This window comes from Bombus fervidus, chromosome 3 (genome assembly GCF_041682495.2).
Source record: "Bombus fervidus isolate BK054 chromosome 3, iyBomFerv1, whole genome shotgun sequence".
Lineage (NCBI taxonomy): Eukaryota > Metazoa > Arthropoda > Insecta > Hymenoptera > Apidae > Bombus > Bombus fervidus.
In genome coordinates this window covers 8770587-8791943 of record NC_091519.1, presented here as the reverse complement: position 1 = coordinate 8791943, position 21357 = coordinate 8770587, and positions in this window count along the sequence as shown.

Here is a 21357-nt window from a genome sequence, read left to right as displayed (position 1 = left end):
GACCCTTTCGTGGTCCACGGCTTTGTGGCCGGGCTCGCTTCGTCGACCATTCCGGCGGGTCACGCTCCACGACCAACCGCTTAACGGACGCGCGGCCTGTTGTAAGCAGATGATGCATAATGTATCGTGAGTCAATGAATTAGGCAAATTATTTCGTATATGAGATTTTTGGAAATTCTGTTTTGTGGGACGAGATCATTTTTATATTTTAATAGATTCGATAAATTAGAAGAAGTAAGTCATTTAACGCTTTCATACATAGCTTTGAATTTTCTTTCAATTAAATAAGTCGACGTGATCCAAGAATCCCATTAATGAACGTTGTAGTGATTTTTAGATTACATCGACTTACTGAATTGTATCATGGATCATTTGGAAGCCATAGGACCAAAGCTCCATTTATTAAACCGAAATAGAAAAATTAGCAGCGGCCGATTGATACTGTGGCCGATAATCGTTCGGTAGCGAGATGTCCATAAGCAGATACAAAGCTGTCGCGGATACTTCTGTGGGAGGCGAAGATCGATAGGAAGCCGGTCGTCGTGGGATTTAAAGGCCTGTAATTGATTTCCTGCTGGTGGTCGCTGGAATTCCAGGCTGCACGCGCCCTTTACCCTTTCGACGGTGCTCAGGGTTCAGCCTACGCGTGCCTGGGCGTGGCGAGGAATCCTCGCGGCTGAAATCCCTCGGAAGATGCCTGTCGAAGGTCAAACAACGTCCGTCCGCTCGTCTATTCTCACTGTGAAAGATAATCGCGTTTCAAAGTGCGCCAATGGCAGCCGAATGAACACCCAGCAATATTGATCAGCTGAACTGGTGTACTGAACTTTGACATTTGATAGAGCCCGGTGAAAGCGGTTGCATGTACTTCGCTAGATTGTTGGCAGTTTCGTTTTGTACGGAGATTTAGATCGTAATGATGGAGACGCAAGGGTTGTTCTTTAACCATGCGAAGGTCGAGGTTGATCCTACTGATACATACGAAATATTGTAATAAATATTTTTGAATGACCTCGTAAAGCTTGCTGATGAAGAGCAGCTGGTGTATGATACATCTTTATGTACTCATTTCTCGAGGCTAGGCATAATACAAGTACTATACTTCTGAGTTATGGATATAGCGGATCTTCTGTTAATATTGTTATTAAATCGAAGTTCGTATTAAAATTATCAACAATAATTTTCTTTGTTTCCGTAGAATTTTGTGACAAAATTTTTTAAGGCAACCGCAGTCTGAATTAACTCCTTTGTTTACGTTCTTCGTGTCTATAGTAGATTTAGTGATTCCAAAGTCTCGGATTGTAGCGTATAGTTCCATCGTTTAGAAGCCATACTAATTAAGACTATACATAGAATGAATAGTAGAAGAACGTGATGACACTACGTTACAAGTACTTTTTAATATTTTAAATGCATTTCTCTAATGTATTTTCCAAATGTGTCAATATGTACTCTACTTTTGATATTTTACAGATTTTTGCATTCGTGCACATCCTTGTACAATTTTATATATTTACACTTGTCATATATAAACATCCACAATATAATCGTATCGCACCAAACTGTCGCCAGCTTAAATTGCAAACTCTAAGCTCTGCCAATAGCTTAGAACGTGGTTCGATGGTAAACAGTGTTCTCAGTGAGATACTGTACCACGGAAGACGGCCAAATTCCGGAGTCATAAAACGTAATTGGTAATAAAGGCGGAAGCAGTTAACAACGATGGATTCTCGGTTGATCGAAGACAGAGATTCTCGCTGTTTTTGGCGACAAAGTTTCCGGATGGAATAACCGTTAAGCCGAGTCGAACTAGGGAGAAACGTGGATGGTTTTGGGTCAAGGCTGCGATACTGTCACCCTCGAACGCCTTTGTCCACCCTTCTCGAGGTGATTCCCGTCGTTCGCTGAATCAGGTTGATTCTGGGTTTCCGTCTATTGGCAGACGACGTCCAACCGTCGCCGTCTGTAATTCTATAATTAGGCTCGCGCGTTAATTAGAGAACGTCGAACGAACGTAGCGAAAGTGGGCTGTCCACTTGTGCTTTAGCTCCAAGTTTACCTGCCTTTGCTGATAGGCGAAGTTTCGTCGCTCAACGGGAGAACGTTGCTTTCTACTCGTTTGATCGATCGACCAACGTAGAGTGGACTTGGTTTCTGATTTAGCGGCTTTGTCGGTAAACCAAGATGTGATGAAGATTGAGAAGGGCATTGCTTGATACTCCGTAGAATTAGCCGATGTTATCACGTTACGAAAAATTCGTCTGCTTGTGTACTTATTTTCTTCTAGATAAATTCGAGTGAAATTTTTATTGATATATTTCTTGGAAGTTCCAGATGTCAGGTTTTGAATCTGTAAAAATTTATTTGTCTTTTATTTATTGGTCTTTAATATACTACCATAAATATTCGACATATAAACAATATTCGACAATATATATAGGTAAATATACGACATAATTAAAGCATAGAGAGAAACCAAGTGATGCAAAGTAACACTACATGCAGTATGTGGCGGAATAACATATACAAGTGGCACATGTAACGTTTCTTTCTTCTACACGAACGTGAAGCGATTCTTTACGAAAAAACGTGGCAAAAAGAATAGGATAGAATTTTTATTTCCGATTTAGTTTTCGAGAAAATCGAATTTGAAAATTTGTCAAATACGCTCAAACGTGGCTAATTTTGGATTGAACAGAAGTAAATAGTCGAAAATGTAGGATAAAGTTTATTCATAAGACGTTTTGTCTACGAGAAACATAAATATGAAATTTTTCCTATATACGTGTATTAGACAAATTTTTGACCAAACATGCTCACACTCTATTTTCTTAAAAATGAAACTTCAAACGGAAAAATTTCTTTTCACATTTTCTATTTATTTTTACATCTAGGATAACCTTTTATCGATTGTTTACTGATATCCAGTCGGTAATTAAGCATACTTGACAAATTTTTAAACTTGATTTTCTTGAAAACGAAGAATTATATGAAGGAATTTTATTCTACATCTTCTTACTTTTTCCATAAAGGATCGCCTTATACTCTCTCGTTCATGTTATTCGGACACATCCTGTATAATTACCGAGCTATAATATAATAATAATAATATATAATGACATACACATAGGAAGGGATTACTAGGAATTATACATAGTAGGAATCTATAGTACGAATTAAACATTATAATCATAGCATCTGATATTAAAATATTAAAATTGAGAAATCCTTAGAAAATATAATTGATCAGTGTTTGTACTCAAATGAAAATCAAGATTAATTTTATCAGAAACATATGCATACTTTTAGTAGATATTTGCAAAAGCAATCTAATATTTATTCTCTATATACTACTTTTTAAATCTACCAAATATCTTCTATTTTCAATATTTGTAACAAGCACACTTTTCTGTTTTAGGTGAGAATTTACGAATTTATAAAATCATTCAACTCTTCCGGTAAAGTATACAATTTGAGATTTTCTAAGCTGTAAGTCAAATATTCGTACTTTCCTAGTTAGAAAGAAATAATTCTTAACACAATACTTCCAGAGCATCTTACCTTTCATTTATATATTCATATTAATTAGAGTTTCATAATAAATCTCTTTTAAAATTACAAAGGGCCTAGAATTTCCTTCACAGAAAAATGTTATTATTCAAAGATAACTCAACACAGACTAAGATACGCTTTATATTCTTCCTTATTATGTAACATTTGAAATGGAACAAGGTTTAAATCGATTGCCAAAATCATTTTAATCTGATCCTCATTGGAAAGCATTGATGCATTGAATTTTCAAAATTCATCGAGATATTCGAAGAGGAGTTCTGAAAATATCGTATGGGTTACGATAGTTCGCGTAGTATTTGTTATAAGCAACGCATGTCGCAGCGGCGTACGACAGTTGCGTGACATCGGTGTGCATGTTCACGAATACGCGAAAAGAGCGTTGCCGATGGAACGTGCAATTTAATTGAAACACGCTCTGTTCATATGCATACGATTAACGTTGGTCGGCGTGCGTGCCTCTCGCGAGCTATTCGCGTGAATAACGGAACGACTAGAAACGGTGCGGTTAACGTGCGTGAAAATTCACGGTGTTCCTTGTACGCTGTTGATTGTTGATTGTATGCTAAACAGTCCGTTGCTTGTGATTTGCTAGACTGTTGGTTACCGCGATGGAAAAAGCTTGTCGGTTTAGAATATCACACGTGTTACGTTCCAACGCGAGTGTGAAGTAATTTAAGCGGGAATTTCTTGAACCATTCTTTTGTTGAACTTTTGTCTCGTGTGATAAATAGCAGTTGCATTCACGATCAAGTTCAATTTCTAGCATAATTTCAGAGTGAAATTGAAGTATGGATTGTTTGGTAGAATATAGTGTAGTATGTATACATAGAACTAACATTCCACTGAATAATGTATGATACTGTTTATTTTGCTGACCTTTCAATATCAGGTATCTTCACCTTTAACTTTTAACTTTTCACATCTAAGCTATGCATTTTTTAAAGTAGTTTTAAGGTATTCAATTGTCCGTTATTAGAATCTAAATGATAATGGATCTATGTTATTATTCGACGAATGAATACATGAAAGTTTAACAATTTTCACCTATTTCTCATTGATACACGAAATACTAGTTTGTATAATAACGTAATACTGTTTCTATCGACTACTTCCGGATACTGCTTTCCAATTCTATCTTGTCGCATTTAATATGCAACTAGGAGCAGTATTTATTTAAATTTCATATTCAATTATTTGGCAGATATGCATAATAATTCTCCTTCAAATATACAGCAGAATTTAATGATACTTGATAATGTAACGCGAAATGAAAGATTAGTAAATATGAGTAATACGTTTCATATTTTAAACTGTCCTATTTGTTATTTTAATCTAGACAATTATATTATTTAGTCACTGAAAAGCTGATTAAAAAAAATGTATATATTAGGAGAGACGCAGGATAAGTGGTTAAAGATGATCATATCCAGCCACTTTTGTACACTATATGATACTTGATGACCTTCAATTATTCTGCAATTAATGGATTGATCTAAATTCCTTTTACATTTAGAGGAGCTTTTTTTTTATCAATATTCTCTTTTTTTTCTTGCATCTTTTCTCATTTCTTTCATCTTGCAATAAATCCATTATATACACGACTTCTTTATTGAAACAGAATTAAAATGAAGTATGCAAATCTATATGTTCTATGTGATTAAAATTATTATAAAGAACGCTACTACGAAGAACGCTATGAGTTCAGAAAATTGAAATTAAAATTATTACAAAAGAGAGTACCATTAGACCATGATGCTTCGTTTATTAATTTACTAAATATCTACATCCCCAAATGGGGGCTGATAATGAAAAATGAGTCAAACTTTGATGAACTAATATGTAGCTTAACATTTTTTCAAACAGGAAAATTACTTCAAAGGAGAAACAAATAATTTGCACTATCGATGGTTCGCAAACTACTAAGTCGTCCGTTGAATATTAATTGCCTGCGAATAAACTTCTTATCACGGTCGTCGTGTATTCAATACCTGACCGCGTGTAAATCGTTTGCTCAGATGGGTCCAGGTTAATCTCGAAATTTCCTCTCAGCGAACTTGATCGATCAACGGTGCGGAACACGTGTACTGGGAATTTCGGCCATGCAATTATTCTGGGGAAAAGTGCGACCTTGCGAGCAGCACCGTTCGCGATAATGCATGGTCGCTTTTCGGTTGACCCATATCCAGTATCCATAGGTTTCGTTGAAAAGGGAGTTTCTATTACGTTAAATTTACTCGGCGGATCACGAGGAAAAAGAAAAAATTGGCCTTGTACTGTTGGCGAAGGAACGTGGCATTTTCAACGAAGTGTCGTAGGTTACAGGTAATTTAGAGAAGTTTCAAACTGGAAACTTTGGACTGTATTGAGCAATAAATTTTAATAAATTTGACGGAAGTTTGATTTAGTAAAACTTATCGTTAGTGAGTTTCGCTGCATTACTTCTCATTCTTCTCTCATCTTTCTTTGCTGTTAATTCTGTTGTTTCTCGAATTGTTGTGTTTCAATCTTAATCTCGTGTTAACAAATGAAATGACATTTTTATATCGATATGAATTTCATTTTCAAACTTAAATGCATTTAATATGTTAATAACAATTTTATTTCTAAACTTAAGAAATTTTTTACTAATAGAAGGATACAGTTGAGCCAAAAAAAAAAAAAATGAAGAACGTAACAAGGTTAAATTAACATAATGATAAAAAATTCTTGTATTGAAAATAGAAATAAATATTAAGAAACTTTATATATTTGGGTGTAAGATTGTTTGTATTGTTCATAAATAAGAATTTTTACATTTATAGTAATGTGTTTCGTTGACATAAAGAATAGATGAGAGTTAAGTAAGGTTCATGATAATGAAACAAAATATTAACTGTAGTTGGAGGTACGAGCTTTACATAAGAGAGACATACAATAGGTTTTCTTCCATTAAGATAGCATATAGTTGCATAAATTCTGAGAATTAGAGTGAGAAATTGGGTTTCATTCTCGTTACGTACCAATGCTACCTCGAATGATCGTAATCCCTTTTGAAAGCTCGTGTGCATGTACATTGAAGTATCAAAGTTAGTTACATAGGTTCGTAGAACTAGGAAAGTGTAATGAGAAACTGTAGATTATGATAAAACCATCTTCTGTTGAATTAATATTTGTTTTTATTATATTAATATCTAGTTAATTGCTCCAGCATTATCTGAATTTGTTGCAATTAAACATCCCCGTAGCAAGCAAGCGAATTTGAAAATTCTTGTGGTTGCGGTAAAAGTCAAAGAGACATCGACGCATTGTCTGTCCTCTTTTGAAATATCTTTGCACATTAAAATAACACATCAATACTAAGCAGTATATTTTTTAATATCTCTTAACGTAAAAGAAGTAATATATTCTATCAAAGTCCTCAATAATATATTTCAAAAAAATTAGGTAGAAGAAAATGTAAAATCGCGTGCACGCGTGACATGCTCCACATAAATTCCAAAGCTATTTCTCCTGTCCAAACAGTCTCCATCGTTCCGATCATCCCATTGCTCTCCGCCTTTTCAACCCTCCAAACCAAACACTATTTCCATATTATGCCACCTCCTTTCCTCTGGTTTACAGTCGTTCACTTCTCCCCTTCGACGTTTCACGCTTGTTTCATTACCCAGTTGAAGCCAACTCATCTAAACTGAAAACCCAGAGCCCGAGATCAAATAATCGAAAGCTCCTTATCTCCTTTACCAAACGGTTCACCGTGACCAGGCGAAATTGGCGTGCACACAGGCGAAACACAACCACGCGTCCAGCATCCTGGCACACGATCCCAGCAGGCAGATATAAGCTGCCTCTCGAGCCGCATGCTTCCGGAGCCAGCACCCATCCCTTGCTGCTCGATTTCCTGACCCCTTGTTTCCCTCTGCAGTTTAGGATCCATCGGGACTCCTCTACGGGGCCACGATAAGCGTCCAGAGTTTCGAAACTCATCCCGGTCACGGCGAAGAGTGCACATTCGAAAGCAATCGTATTGGCGTTCGTCGATGTGCCTCCTCCTTCCTCCGGACGCTTATGCGGGTCCGGCCACTAGATGGAAAATAAACGTACTCGCCAAGTTCCTGCTAACTTTCAACTCTCCTCGCTGTTTCTCTCCGATTTTCCATTGCATTATTTTTTTCTTGAACATTCTTCCCTTTGAGTTGCATCGTAGTTTGAAGGAAATAGATTTAGCAGTTTGTGATTCGGATCTGTTATATTTTGAATTTTGTAAATTAGGTTAATTCGTAGTTGGTATTGTCGGTTTGTAGATGATCGTTGCACTGTGGATTGTTATAATTTTATCTTTAATAATTATTAATATATAGTTTTTAACAATTGTGTATTCTGTTCGATATATTATATTTATTCGTTGCTCTTACTTAAAATAAATCCACTTTTTAAAATTATCGCGTCTTCTCGTACTTCTCATTTTACGAACTTTCTTTTGTCTGCCACTGTTCGTGAAATGTGTAAGATGCAGAAACGTTTTTGAGTTTGATCATTGTTATAGTAGACACGTATTCGAACAAGCTAGTGTTCCGACGAAAGAATCACGACGAATAGTTTGAAGACTGCAGCGTATATATTCACAAAAATCTATATTCAGATTTGATTATATTGACGTATTGAGCTCGTCAGAACGTTAATTCGTCGAAGTACGTAATCGATGTAACCTTAGAAGTTAGAGTTATCGAGGTTCAACAGTATTATCGTTAAGAAATTGATTGACCAGTTAATTCGTTTTTGTCGATTAAAATTTTATAAAATTGCTTTGGCTAACAATAGATAATAATTTCCTATTCGATCGCGATTTACGCTCCCTTTTTGTATTATACGCATGATAATCGAGGTCAGTGCGCGTGTCAGGTCCACGTTTCGAGGTACCCAGAAACAGTGCAGCGTATCCAGCTGGGATTTCCAGGACGTCGACGGGCTGAAATGCAGATCCGTCCGTTGTTGCAAAATAATTCGCTTTTCCGTGTCGGTGAAATTGAAGCTTGTTTGAAGCCAACCGAGTTTACGTTGTTAAGGTGTCATATCTTTGATGAATAGTTTGTCACGTTTATCACTAGTGAATAAAATCTGATATTTGATAAAAGAGATATAGAAATACCATTTTTAAATAGTCGAGAGATTTTATATCGTACAAATGTTTGCGAATGTGTGTTAGATCGGATTATAATTGTATTGTTTGCGGTGGTTTGAAATATTTATGAGGTGCAAAGTTATTTTCTCTTTCTTTATTTTTAAATGTAGGTTAAAACAATTTTTATGTTTGTTAATTCTGTGGAATCAATGTTCCCGTGACAATTTATTTTTGATTTACTTATGAATGAATAGAGCTAAAAATCGGACAATCATAACTTTGATGAACTGTCATGTTTGTCACGAATAGATAGAATCTAGTTGGTGATGAAATTATTTTAAAAACCAGTAACGTCTATGTTACACGACAAAATATTTCTTTTATCTTCGAAAGTGGGCTAATCTTGTGTGACGTGTTCTAATTTTTTAAATCACGACCTAGTTCTCTTTCCGAAAGAAACTTCACAACTTGTTTCCACAGAAATTGAAAAAAAGAGCGAGAAAACAGAAAGATTAAAAATTACAAAATAAGAGAAGCCAATAAGATCTTCCAATTTAAATTCCACATAAGATGTCCTTCTTTCATATCGGTGAATTATAATGACCAAGAACAAAAAAGCTTTTTCAGATTATAAATCGCCAGAAAGAGTCTATTGGGCAAAGACCATATCATCGAGCATAGTGAGTGGCACATGATCGTATGTTGGTCGTTGTACACGCGTACATACTAACGAGATATTTCATAACGGCAGATTAGCGGGTTCCATAGTCCCCGTGGCGGCAATTAATCCCGAGGCTACGAGCGGGTGCAGCCGCGAGCACGAACAATTTACTGTGCCCCCGAAATTAATTTCACTCGTTCGACATCGACGCTTCGTAGAAATCGCTTTGTGGCCTTTTTCCCTTCTACGAATTGGAGATTGAAAAGCACATTTTTTGCTTTTGCCATTCGATTTCGGATCCACCTTCCGTTCAATGGTACACGATATCGACGACGCGTGCTTCTTTTAGTAGACGGGAAATAAACGTGGACGTATAAATTTCGTTCGTCTGAAATTCTGGTCAAACAGTTTTTCGTACGCGTGAATGAAACTCGAAATGAAGTTTCAATTTCACTAAAGCGATTTCCATTCTCTTTGGTTTTGGCTCCTGTTCGACACTGATGGTTTTTACCGAACGTTGGTTTTAACATTTGTGTCAGTTCTCAGATAATAGCAAAGTATTATATCGTTCTGGTAATTTCTTTCGTAGCTCATACGTATTTTTCACGTATATTATTTAACATAATATTATTTATCATCATAAAATTTAGAATGAAAATATGATGTTAAATAGTTGTCTAACAACAACATAGGAACCATGTAAAAGCCAAATAATATCAACTCTATCAACAGTAATTATTCGGTTTATGAGATTAAATCCAAATTATATCCATATTAATATAATTAAAATTAAAAACTTTACCAGAAGTGGATCAGTTTGACTTCTGAGTGGTTCGTAGTGAAACTTCGTAGTAAAATTGAAAAATATTGGTATGATAATATCGTAAAAAGATAACAGAGAAAATACGATAAAAATCACACGGATAAAAATGTTTTAACGACAAAAATTTATGAAAATAAAAAATCAGGCTGAAATAAAACGATATTTCATTTTCACATGCTTTTTCGCTCAATTTTAAATTAATCTCACATCAAGCACGATTAATTCACAACAACATTTTACTCAGACTCCTGCTGGAATTCCATCGTCTATCCTTACACACCTCAGCTAGAATCGACTCGTTATTTTAATCCGTGAATGACGTCAAAACCGTCGACTATTGTTCGATACTCATTCGGAGCGAACGGCAATTTTATTCAAATTGGTGCAAATCGTTCCCGTGGAAACATGACACACGTCAGATCATAAAATGTCGCCGTGTTCGCGACCCCTTCGACTTCAACCCTTTTCCCTCCTGTCACATTTAATTATCCCAGCCATTTACGTAACCCAATTCCCCAGTAAATTATTGCGGGGCCACCTGTTAAATCACGCATACGAGAATGCTTAATTGTGCCTTCACCGCGGTGAATAAATCAGGCGATTAAAAGAACGAGAAAACGAGCTGGAGAACAGGGAATCATGAGTAACTCGTCCTCTGCGAAATCCTGCAATTTATTTGGATTGCAAAATACGTTCTACATTTCATTATTGGATTATAGCACCAGAGAATAAGTTTCGTGAAAATTTTTTAATTTCTTCAATCTCTAAATCTTCTTCGAACCGACTTTTATTGCAAAGTGAGGTATCAGATATATGTAGACGTATAGACTACATCATGTCGTTTCCTGTAAGTTAGAATTACGATTTTAGTGGTGGTTTTACTTTTTCTTTATTTAATATATTGATATATTAGACTAAAACTCGATCAAAACTATTATTATCCAAAATAATATAATTTTCTATTGCCTGTAATATCATTGGATCGGGGCTATTATCATACAAAATAATATTATTTTCTGCCACTTGATTAAACAGAATACACACAAACTGAATTGTAGAAGGTACATGAAACAAATATGATCCTTAACGAGATACCTTCGTTTATGGGGCTTCTTTTCAAAACGTACACGTGTCTAACAACAGTATTCTTTGCTGAGTACGCTGATCAGAGAGCAGCCTCTGTTCTTTAGGGTAGCAGAGATTGTTTCGTGTGGAATGTTCTCTTTGTTCAGGAAAAGCGGAACGTCGTGTTCTGTGGATCAGCGAAGATTCGTGATTTTGCTACGGGCATGTTGTTCAACTTTGTGGTTTCTCGAGCGTCATCATTTCTGAAATTCGGGACATCTCGTTCCATGAGTCTTCCAGTTCTTTAACGTACACCTTCCATAAATCATCCTTGTTATGAAATTCGTTGAGAAAAATAGAACGCTTGGTTCGTTTCTTAGTATTTTTCAAATTCACTGGAATTACCTAAATCTGGGGAATCCTTAAGAATTTATTAAAATCTTCGATATTATTGTTTGGTTTATAACCTTGAGCTAAGAAGCATTCGTAAATTCTGATAAATAATAGAATTTTTCTTGTTTCCTTCTTTCACCTCTACACCTGTTTCTTAATTATTGACTTATTTATGTATACATGCATATGCATATATTTATTATATTTTTGCAAATATTTTGGCATTCGTGTTGCTACTTTTTGCATTAAATTTGTTCTTCTCTGATTTCGCTCTTTATAAATGATTTTTCAAGTCACGAAGTTACACGATGGTCTCATATAAGTGAGTTTAGTTCTCTTTTCAATTTTGTTTAAATTATATCTAATTCGTGAAATAATATTTTTCAATCTCTTGACATGAAATTTTCACCCCGTCGATAGTTTATTGTTAATATACTATTATTTATTATTGGAGATTTATATCTGTAGTCACGTAGGTTTCATTTATACGTGGTATACAGATTACGCGAATTTATATTTAAACATGAGCAGAGACAGATTACCCTATATTTCAAACAAGCTATAATTGGCAACCGGGAAACCAAAATTCGTCGAGCCTCCTTCGGCCAGATTTAATGCAGGAATTGCCGTTTCCGTAGCCACATCAAACGGACTCGTTCCCGCGTAGCAAACCTATTTAATTAATGAATTAATTATCGCGAACCGGTGTAATAACGACCATTAGTTCGTGACTCAAAGCTTCTCAATTATTTACGTCATTTTCATACAACGATTGTTAAGACGTCGAGCATACACTTAACAATATTTCATTAGAAAATTTCCCCAGCTGAAGTTCAACGTGACTGAGACAATATTCCTATCACGAATATGAAATATCTATATTTTATGAATATTGTTAAAATTCCTCATTATTAATTTAAGAAAAAAAAACTAAGTTTTAATTTTAAATCTGAATCGATACCATAGATAAAAATTCACCTAATCCGCCATCTGCATACTGGATCGTTTTTAAACAATAATTTTAAGTAATTTCTTATTCTTCTCATATTTTTGGTTGAATTTTGCTTCGCTTAAAAAGACCAAGGTAGCATGTTACAATAAAAACTACTGAATGATATTCTAGAAACTTGGAAGAGTATTCAAGAATTTTTGGGGATTTTAAACCCCAGAAGCGTAAGAAAGAACTGCATAGACTTAAACGAACAAGTATGCAGGAAACGCCCGTAAAAGTAAGTTTGCAGTTAGGAGGTGAAATTAAAAATTATAGTATATGGTTTATACTATATTATTTTGTTAGTTAAATTTTCTACTTATCGTTCTTCTATTAATAAATACGTATTTTAATTGGCATATAATTGGCGCGATTGCTGATATTTCAAATATTAATATACGCAACGAATGATAAAATCGTAATACATTGAAAGTATTTAAATTTGTAAATTATTGCAGAATATTATTATAGAAGTATTCCAATTTCTCATAATTCGATTCTCGCTACTCTTTCTCAAAAATTTAATCAAAATTTCATTACCTATTCCATGACTAATTTCAAATAATATCCACCGTTGGTGTATTGTATCTGCATGAAATACTTTAACATCGAAATCAGGTTACAAAGCTTCATTAGCCTGTAGATGCGATTAATCGTTTCCACGCTTCTACATTCCTTTATCTCCGGAATAAATAATTTCTCGCACGGCAGATGAACCGTGCGATCGGAAAGTAATAAAAGGGAACTTCGCAGATGCTAATTACTTGGAAATCGTTAGGCGACGAAGGGACCGACGGCGTTGCATCGCTTAAAGTCCCTCGGAACTTTATTATATTAGGATGAATCGGCGAACCGTGAGATAGTTAAGTAAAGTAGAGTTTAATGTGCTGAAAGGTTTAAACGGCGGCGAAGTGTGGACGGTGAGCTAGTGCTTCTTTCGACCCGAATAACGATTCCATAGTCCACGTTCTCTATTATTAAATCGTTGGATAAAGGAATCCTGTTCTCTGCAATCGGTCAAGCACGCCGATGTTCCAACAAAAGGGATGCAAAATTCAATAATAAAACGAATTCTGTGAAATTTTCTTAATCATTTGTGATAAAAGAAGCGAACACACGCACACATTTTCATATATTTATTTCTTAGTAACTATTGCTTCCTTAGAATTCTGAGAATGTTTTAACAATTTTCATTTCTAAATGATTAACTTCGTACGTTAGATAGAATATTACGGCAAGTGATATATAAACGATATATCGAGTAAAATACTTAATATTCCACTGATATTTGCGATAATTGCACGTAAGTGGCTATAATGAATGAAATAAATAGATATAACCTAAATTAAATTGTAACAGTATCGTACGTTAAAATAAAATTTCAAGTCGTGCATGGCAGGGTCAAAATAACCCTCTTTGTTCACTTATTTCGCTCTTTTGCTGGTAACAATCGCAGTAACTCCGCGAGTAAAAACAGAATAAATTCCAGAAACTTCGTGTATCGAATAATTTCCCAATTCACAATCCTATCTTACGGGCTCCTATTCCACGAGATTCCTCAATTATTCATGACAAAAGGTGCCAACAACAGTCAACCTGCAACCTAAATAATGCATTAACAAAGAGGCCGAAGAAAAGATGGAGCAACAATCAATTTTCAATGAAAATCACACCGCTCCTTATCCGTCTGAAACAAGTGTAAGCCCGGTCCTGGCGACAGGTCGCTTTGTTTATCGCAAGAGCCGACGCACCAGACCATTTCAGCTTATCCACCCCCTCGTTGTCCCAACCCCCCGACCGTTCCGGACGCAGCGTTCGCGAACAAACGATACTCTTTCTGCCTGGCGGGACACGGCACATTCGTGAGTATGAAAAAGAATTGCCACCTCCCGCCCTCACCGTGCTACCCTCGCCTAACGGTAACAAGAGCTTAATCTCTGCAGCTTTTCTCCCTTCCCGAAAGCTACGATGGAGACTCGGCGTTTGTACGCGCACACTGTAGCGGACGATTCACGCAACCGACGTCGGATTATACCCCTTTTTCAGTCGAAGATAGGGAGGAGGGTGGGAGGGGGAGGAGGAAACGGGAACAGAGAGCGGGCTGAATGGTTTAGCGAAGTTTAACGCTTCGCGGTATCGCTATTTTCTTCGATTTTTCATCGTCTTTCTCCAACTCTTTCACGGTAAATCGGTAAAAAGGTATTTTTTGAACTTTTCGCTTAGGTCTTGTTTGTTTTTCGTTATCATAGCTCTGACTTAAGCGAGTGACTCGCAATTTGAATGGGAGAGTAATTTTCAAGCTGTTTCGATAGCCTCGAGAGTTTTCGAAGATCTTTGAAGATATTTGACTTTCTCTTTTGGCATTGCAATACGGAGCTTTGAGTTTGGAACTCAATGTATTCAAAACAACATGCAATTGTTATAATGAATGCCGCAATACAGTTCCACTATTGATTCCTTTAGTGCCGATTGTAATCAATCTTAACGAGAACTATAGAATCTTCGAAACCTAGAAGCAAAAATTTCTATTATACCTGTAATAAAAGATGGGACCAATGAGTTATCAATTTAAATCGTTTTTAGGAATTTTATTGAGAATAACAAATATTTCTGACGATTCCAAACAAGAACTATATTTCCAATAATATCCCCAAAACCCGGAAACAAATTTTCTAATCGTTCTTTAAGAACTTCCATTGAGAATCTCTGTAATAAACGTTGCATTTGTAACCGCTAGAAAATTGTACAATTCTAGAAAATTAAACAATTTTAGAAAATTATACGATTCATACAGTGAATAATTCCAATTTCACGTAATTATCAGAGTTACCATACAGTAGCCCCATAAAGCTGCGAAAATCAAAATTATATTTTCTTTCTTGCTCATCAACTCGCCATCTCTTTTGCGCGAGATCGCATCCCTCTGGAATCCCTGCCTAATACCTTCATTCGTCAAAAGAAAAAGCTTCAGAAAGAGGCCCGTCGAAGGTTGCCGATGTGATCCTGAAAAGAACACGCGGACGTGAATCGACGAGCAGGATCTTCTCCTTTCGGATATTATTAATCCATGCCAGCAGCGGGTTCAACCCTTTCGCAGAAAGGATTATCCCGGTAATGCAGCTTCTTCCGTTGGTCCGTCACGGTTCTTCTCCCCCGTTTCTTTCCAGTTGGATCTCGCTCGGAGGGATGATGAAAACGCCCCGTTGAGTTGCTGCTGCGCGCACCCCCTAACAACGACGACGAGGGAGGGCTGAGTAGGGGATATAGGGGTGGCGTTCGCGTGATACGTAGAAAGCAAGCTCGCCTACTACCACGAATTAGGTCACGAGCCAGCTGCGGGGCACGCGGAGAAAAATACCAACGGGCTACGAGAATGACGAGGGATGGCGGGGGTGGCGTACATCGATCGCGATTGTCCCACGAGCTCGACTTTTGCCAGGTCGCCGGCGAGGGTGGTAGTAAACAAGCGTGGAGACGACCTGCCTTTGTTAAAGAGAAGGACTCGTTACTTCTCGTTCTCCATTCCCTCTGTTTTTTATTTTCTTCTCGTTTTGTTTCTTTTCGTCTTTATTATTTTGATGCTGTTCCGATTCGTTTTGTTACAGTCGTTCGTGCTTTTCAATAGGTGTAAGGATATTTTCTTTGAGATAGGAAAACGATTGCGGCAGGAGTTTGTTAGGAGGGTTGTTTGTGGTTCGCTCGCTATGTATGGTAGTTTTCCAGAATTGTTATACGGGGAATGGAAAATTATACGTTTCGGACTTATACGTTTTAAACTTATACGTTTGAAGTTTTGCTAGTGAGAGTCAGGAAGCTGTGTTAGGTAAGCAAGTTATTATTATTTATAACGTATATTATTTGAAATGTTAGTATTTAATAGTGTACTGTAATATATTCTATATTGTACTTCGTGGTATTGTGTTTTTAATATCGCAAGCGGTATTGTTATTCGTATTTCTGGCACTCGATACCATGTTAAATTAATTAATGCTGTATTTTCAATGACCGAAATGTTGTTACTATACATACTATAGTGTTCTGTATACCGTTTACCTACTGCGCTGGTATTGTATTTTTAGCGCTGAAAACACTATTCTAAATTCCAGTATTTGTGTTTTACCGCTTTGTTTGATGAAGTTATTAGATTTTTGGTAAAAAGAACAGGCGTGGCAATAGCGCAACGTTTTCCGTGATACATTTTCAGTTTCATCAGTTTTTAACAGAGTCGACGCAGTTTGCCTGCGAGGTGATAAATATAAAAGTAGGATAAACTCTTTGTAGGCTTTGTTTTGCCTCGTTTTATCATTTTTTAATCGCGTCGCGATTTCTTTCGCGAGTACGCCGATGAAACCAAATAGCTATTTGCTTTTCATTATATTCTTATGGCAATTTTGTACATCGTAAATATGCCAATAAAAGTTGGTAGTCCTTTTTGTGACGCGCATTTTATTTACCTGCCGTTCATAGTCTTTTTATATTTACTGATAAGAGTGGCCATTCGCCAGCCATTCGCTAAAATGGAACATAAACGCCCACCTATACAAGCAATCACAGATGACATTCATATATTTTTTTATGCTTTTTAGGATCGTTTGCTTCCCCCGTGTTGTGATTCAAGTGACCTTTCCGTTTCGAGTGTCGAATTTGTACTAATCCCCCAGGTATAGTACGCTGTTCGAGTTAAATTAGTTGAGCACTCCGTTGAAGATGTACTCTCGAGGTTACAAAGCGTGCTATAATTAACGTTAAATGTTTCAGCTGCCGCTAAATTTGTTTAAATGTTAATCGTTTCTGACATTACTCCTTATGAAACCAACGATATAAACAAATGGATGGTTTTATCTTTGGAATCATCTGCAACGCAGCCTCGTCGTTTGAATTTCATAGTAACATGTTCCCTCATTCATTGTGAGTTTTCATTTCAATTTCACGTTAAAGTTTTCTTCAAATCATTCAAAGTCCTTTTACTTACCGAAATGAGAACGAGTTTAAATCGTAAACGTAGGAGATTAATATAAAATAAATACAAGTTACATTTTAAAATGTCGAACGGATCTCTGCCCAAATTCAATTTCTTTAATTGTGCTTATAAGAGTATGAATTCGCATAAACATATTTATTCTTCCTCTATTACAATATTCTATTTGACACATTTAATCGCTTTATTCCAACACATTCTATTTTAAACCATTCAACTAATGATTGAAATCCAAAGTAAAATTCGCATCCAGCTCAAAGCTTCTTCCACCAAATCGATTCCCGCCTCGATTATTCGAAAATCATCCGAAAATTCGATGTTTTTCAAGCCGGATTTAGGTCAAGAGAAGCATTGCTCCGGAGCATGTTCGCGTGACGATAAAGCAAACGAAAAATTCGCTCGGTCAATCGAGTTCGGAATGAAAGGCGATGCAACGGATTTAGAGAAACTTCTGCAAGATTGCGTGACTTCCTTGCAACGCGTATGTATGTCGATTCAGAGTGAGATGGTCTGGTCATGATTTCGCGGTAGTAAAAGATCTCGACGAATCGGCTGGAATCCGAGCTTTCGAATCTTCGTCTTTTACTAAGTCGTAATATCGACGTTGCGTCGGAACGAGCAGGAATATCGATTCTCTATCCTGAATGGATCATTTCTCCTGAGGGAAGATGGTGCAATTTGCGTCACGAGACCCGGAGCACGTTTATTTTGCGTGTTACCGCTAGAACAGCTTTATGGTCGCGTATCACTTAGTTTAGAGACGAGCTGACGGAAGAGAATCGTCTCGATAGTCTTGGCATAGGCGTAAGCGGGTTGAGAAGCCACGTCGGCTCTGAACGGGGGATGAACTAATAAAAGTCGACAAGAAGAATTTCACCTGGAATGAGAACGTTATGTTAAACGTTTTCATTTATCTCTGGCTGGCTACCGAGTAAGGCAGAAGGTGGAAGAATTTTTCTTCCTATTTTTTTGCAGGTTACTTTATGGAGGAGCAGTTGGTGCTGCTTGTATTCTTCGCTATGGCGCTGGAAGTAATTACTTCGAGTACTCTGTAACGAATAACAGTGATAACTATTTGAAATTTATTTGTTTCGTATAACGAATAATAGCGTAGGGCAAAGAAATGGAATTGGTCATATGCTAGTAATACATGGGTCTGTTCCAAATTAGTCATAATCTGCTATTATTGCTTTAAAAATTTGAAGTTGTAAACTTTTTTGGCTCACCAAGAGACGAACAATGATATAATGGAGTTGTATGAATGTAACATTATTAGAAGGTAATTTATTTGGTGTTTTGTTAAGACACAAAAAATCTACTAAAGTAGCAAACGTTTTACAAAATCCGTCAAAAAAATTGTAAATGCGACCAAAATTTTTGTAACTTAAACATCATAGAAATATCATAGTGATCTTAAATTATTATTCTTAAACGTTAATTAAAAGCAAGCGGATCTGGGAGAGAGAATATAAAGCAGTTGATAATTAAACATATTTTCTCTGCATATCTTTCTAATGCAATGGTAAAGATGAACAAAGATATTTCACGATTATTAAGCTTTATAATTACTCAATGTTCACAGAAACTATACCTTTTTAATTTATTCTTAAATCTACCCTTTTATATTGTACGTGACTGTGAATATAATAAAATCTTCGCAAGATTATCTATTTACGTGATCTTTAAATACTGTCAGTTACGCATCAATCTTCTTTGCAATCAAATTCGTAACAGTTCCATTAGCATTTTCATATAAAATGATAGACGACTGTCAACGCTGGAAACCTCGATGAGTATTGAAAGAAATCACGCGACACGCGACAGAAACGAACGCAAGCAGCATTCGAACAAGAACGTGGAGGTAAACCGTGAACTAAGTCCGAACGCTACGTGTGCAACGAAACGTAAGTAGACTACAATAGATTGCTAGATTGGTCTAGAAACTCCGTAACGCTGAAAACGCAGGCACCGTGAACGTATGTGAAAGAAGCTGACGGAAGACGTGAACGAGGGCGAAAGGAAAGGTGGCTGAAAAGCGAATGAAAAGTATAAAATGCGACAAAGGCGGCAATGTTGGAGCAGCTCATCAGCGTTCGCCCAGAGAACGAAATTTTTTTGTCTTTGTCGAGATGCTGCTTATTTAAAGTCAGCCTTCCTTTACAATTGCAGCGTAAAAAAAAACTGAAATTTCGCTCGTTCCCAGGCGTATCTTTAACGTATAAGCATTGTAATACGTGTTTTTGTTTTAACGACTCTTAGTTCTTGTAGTAGGTGCTTTGCCTTTTCTTTCACTCCCATATTGAAATATCGCGCTCGAGAGATTTCGAGGTCAGAAGTTGATGTTTCAGTGAAAAATGTTCTAACCTTGTTACGGCAGTGGTAATTATTAGGCAATTTTTTAAACGAATCACGAGATGTTAAATTATAATGGTAAACATTGAATATCGTATCTTAGTTATAATGCATATAATTCTAACTTAAATTCGACTTTATAGAGGTATTTTAAAATGACATTATCGAAACAATTGTTTCACCGTACGTACTTTTGCTGATTAAAATGTGGACTAATAGAAGCATTTCGCGACGCAATCTTGAAAATGAGACATACGAGTTTAATGTAAATTAGTACGTACGTATCTACGAATCTGCATCTACAGATCAGACGAAAGGTAATTAGAGCATATTTCTTGTCCTTGCATCGTCTCACTCGCTAACTTACTAACGATGTACAGTATCAAACACCTAATCACTCACGCTCTCAATTTTTGCAATCATTCATCCATTCACCCTTAACGATCTTACCAAATTCAAAAGTCTATACATTCTGATTCATTCAATGTTTCCAATGCACATCTATTATGAAACTCACAATATCTGAGGTGACAGTGTTGTTTGCCGAGACAGTAGTGGTGATAGTGCGCTACTGCTCGTGTGTAGAGTGAGACAGGATCTGCTGCGGGTCGCCGGTGTCGCTGCTGCGACACTGCTGCATTTTTCTTCTCATTTTTGATGCCGCGGAAGAAAAATCGGACTTCGGTCGCCGGGATTTGGAACCCGGGTTCCAAACGTTCGTAACCTAAGGCGCTAACCACTGCGCTACCGTTGTCCGACACTAGTTATTGTCGAGTGGTAGTATTTTACTGTCGAGTTCCGCCACATATCAATAGCTACATTCAAATCTGTCGATCATTCGTTCATTCACCCATTCGTGTTTATCACACAAGACTCAAAAATCCAACTTACTCGACACTCCAATAACTACAACCCTTACATGTCAATGGCTGAATGCACAAATGTAATCAAATATGTTCATACACCAGAGAATTCTCATATTCTAACAACATAGCAAATCATCTTATAACATTTACATATCAGTAACAATATCCAAACGTGCTTTACTCGCCAGCCTACGAATTAAAAGAGGGGATAACCAGGTAAAAGGCCAATATCGTCGTTCTTATTACCTTAAAAAAACTCGTAGGCTGCTCTTCGAGAGGAGGAGCGACACGCTGCCGTAGTTTCGCATTTACGATTATTATAATGGCGACCGGTGGGCTCCATTACTAGGATAGCCAGGCGCGTTCCTGGTTTCCACCATTAGGGCCCTTCTTCTTCTTCTGCGTTTTCTCGCCCAGTCCGCGTCCGCTTTCTTTTCTCTAGAAACGATCCCTGTAATAAACCGGCCGCGCTAAAACGCCGCTATAAGCGGCCCTCCTAATATCGCGGTGACTTTGCCAGATGGTATTAATAACGTGCCTTTAGTATTCATGGCTTT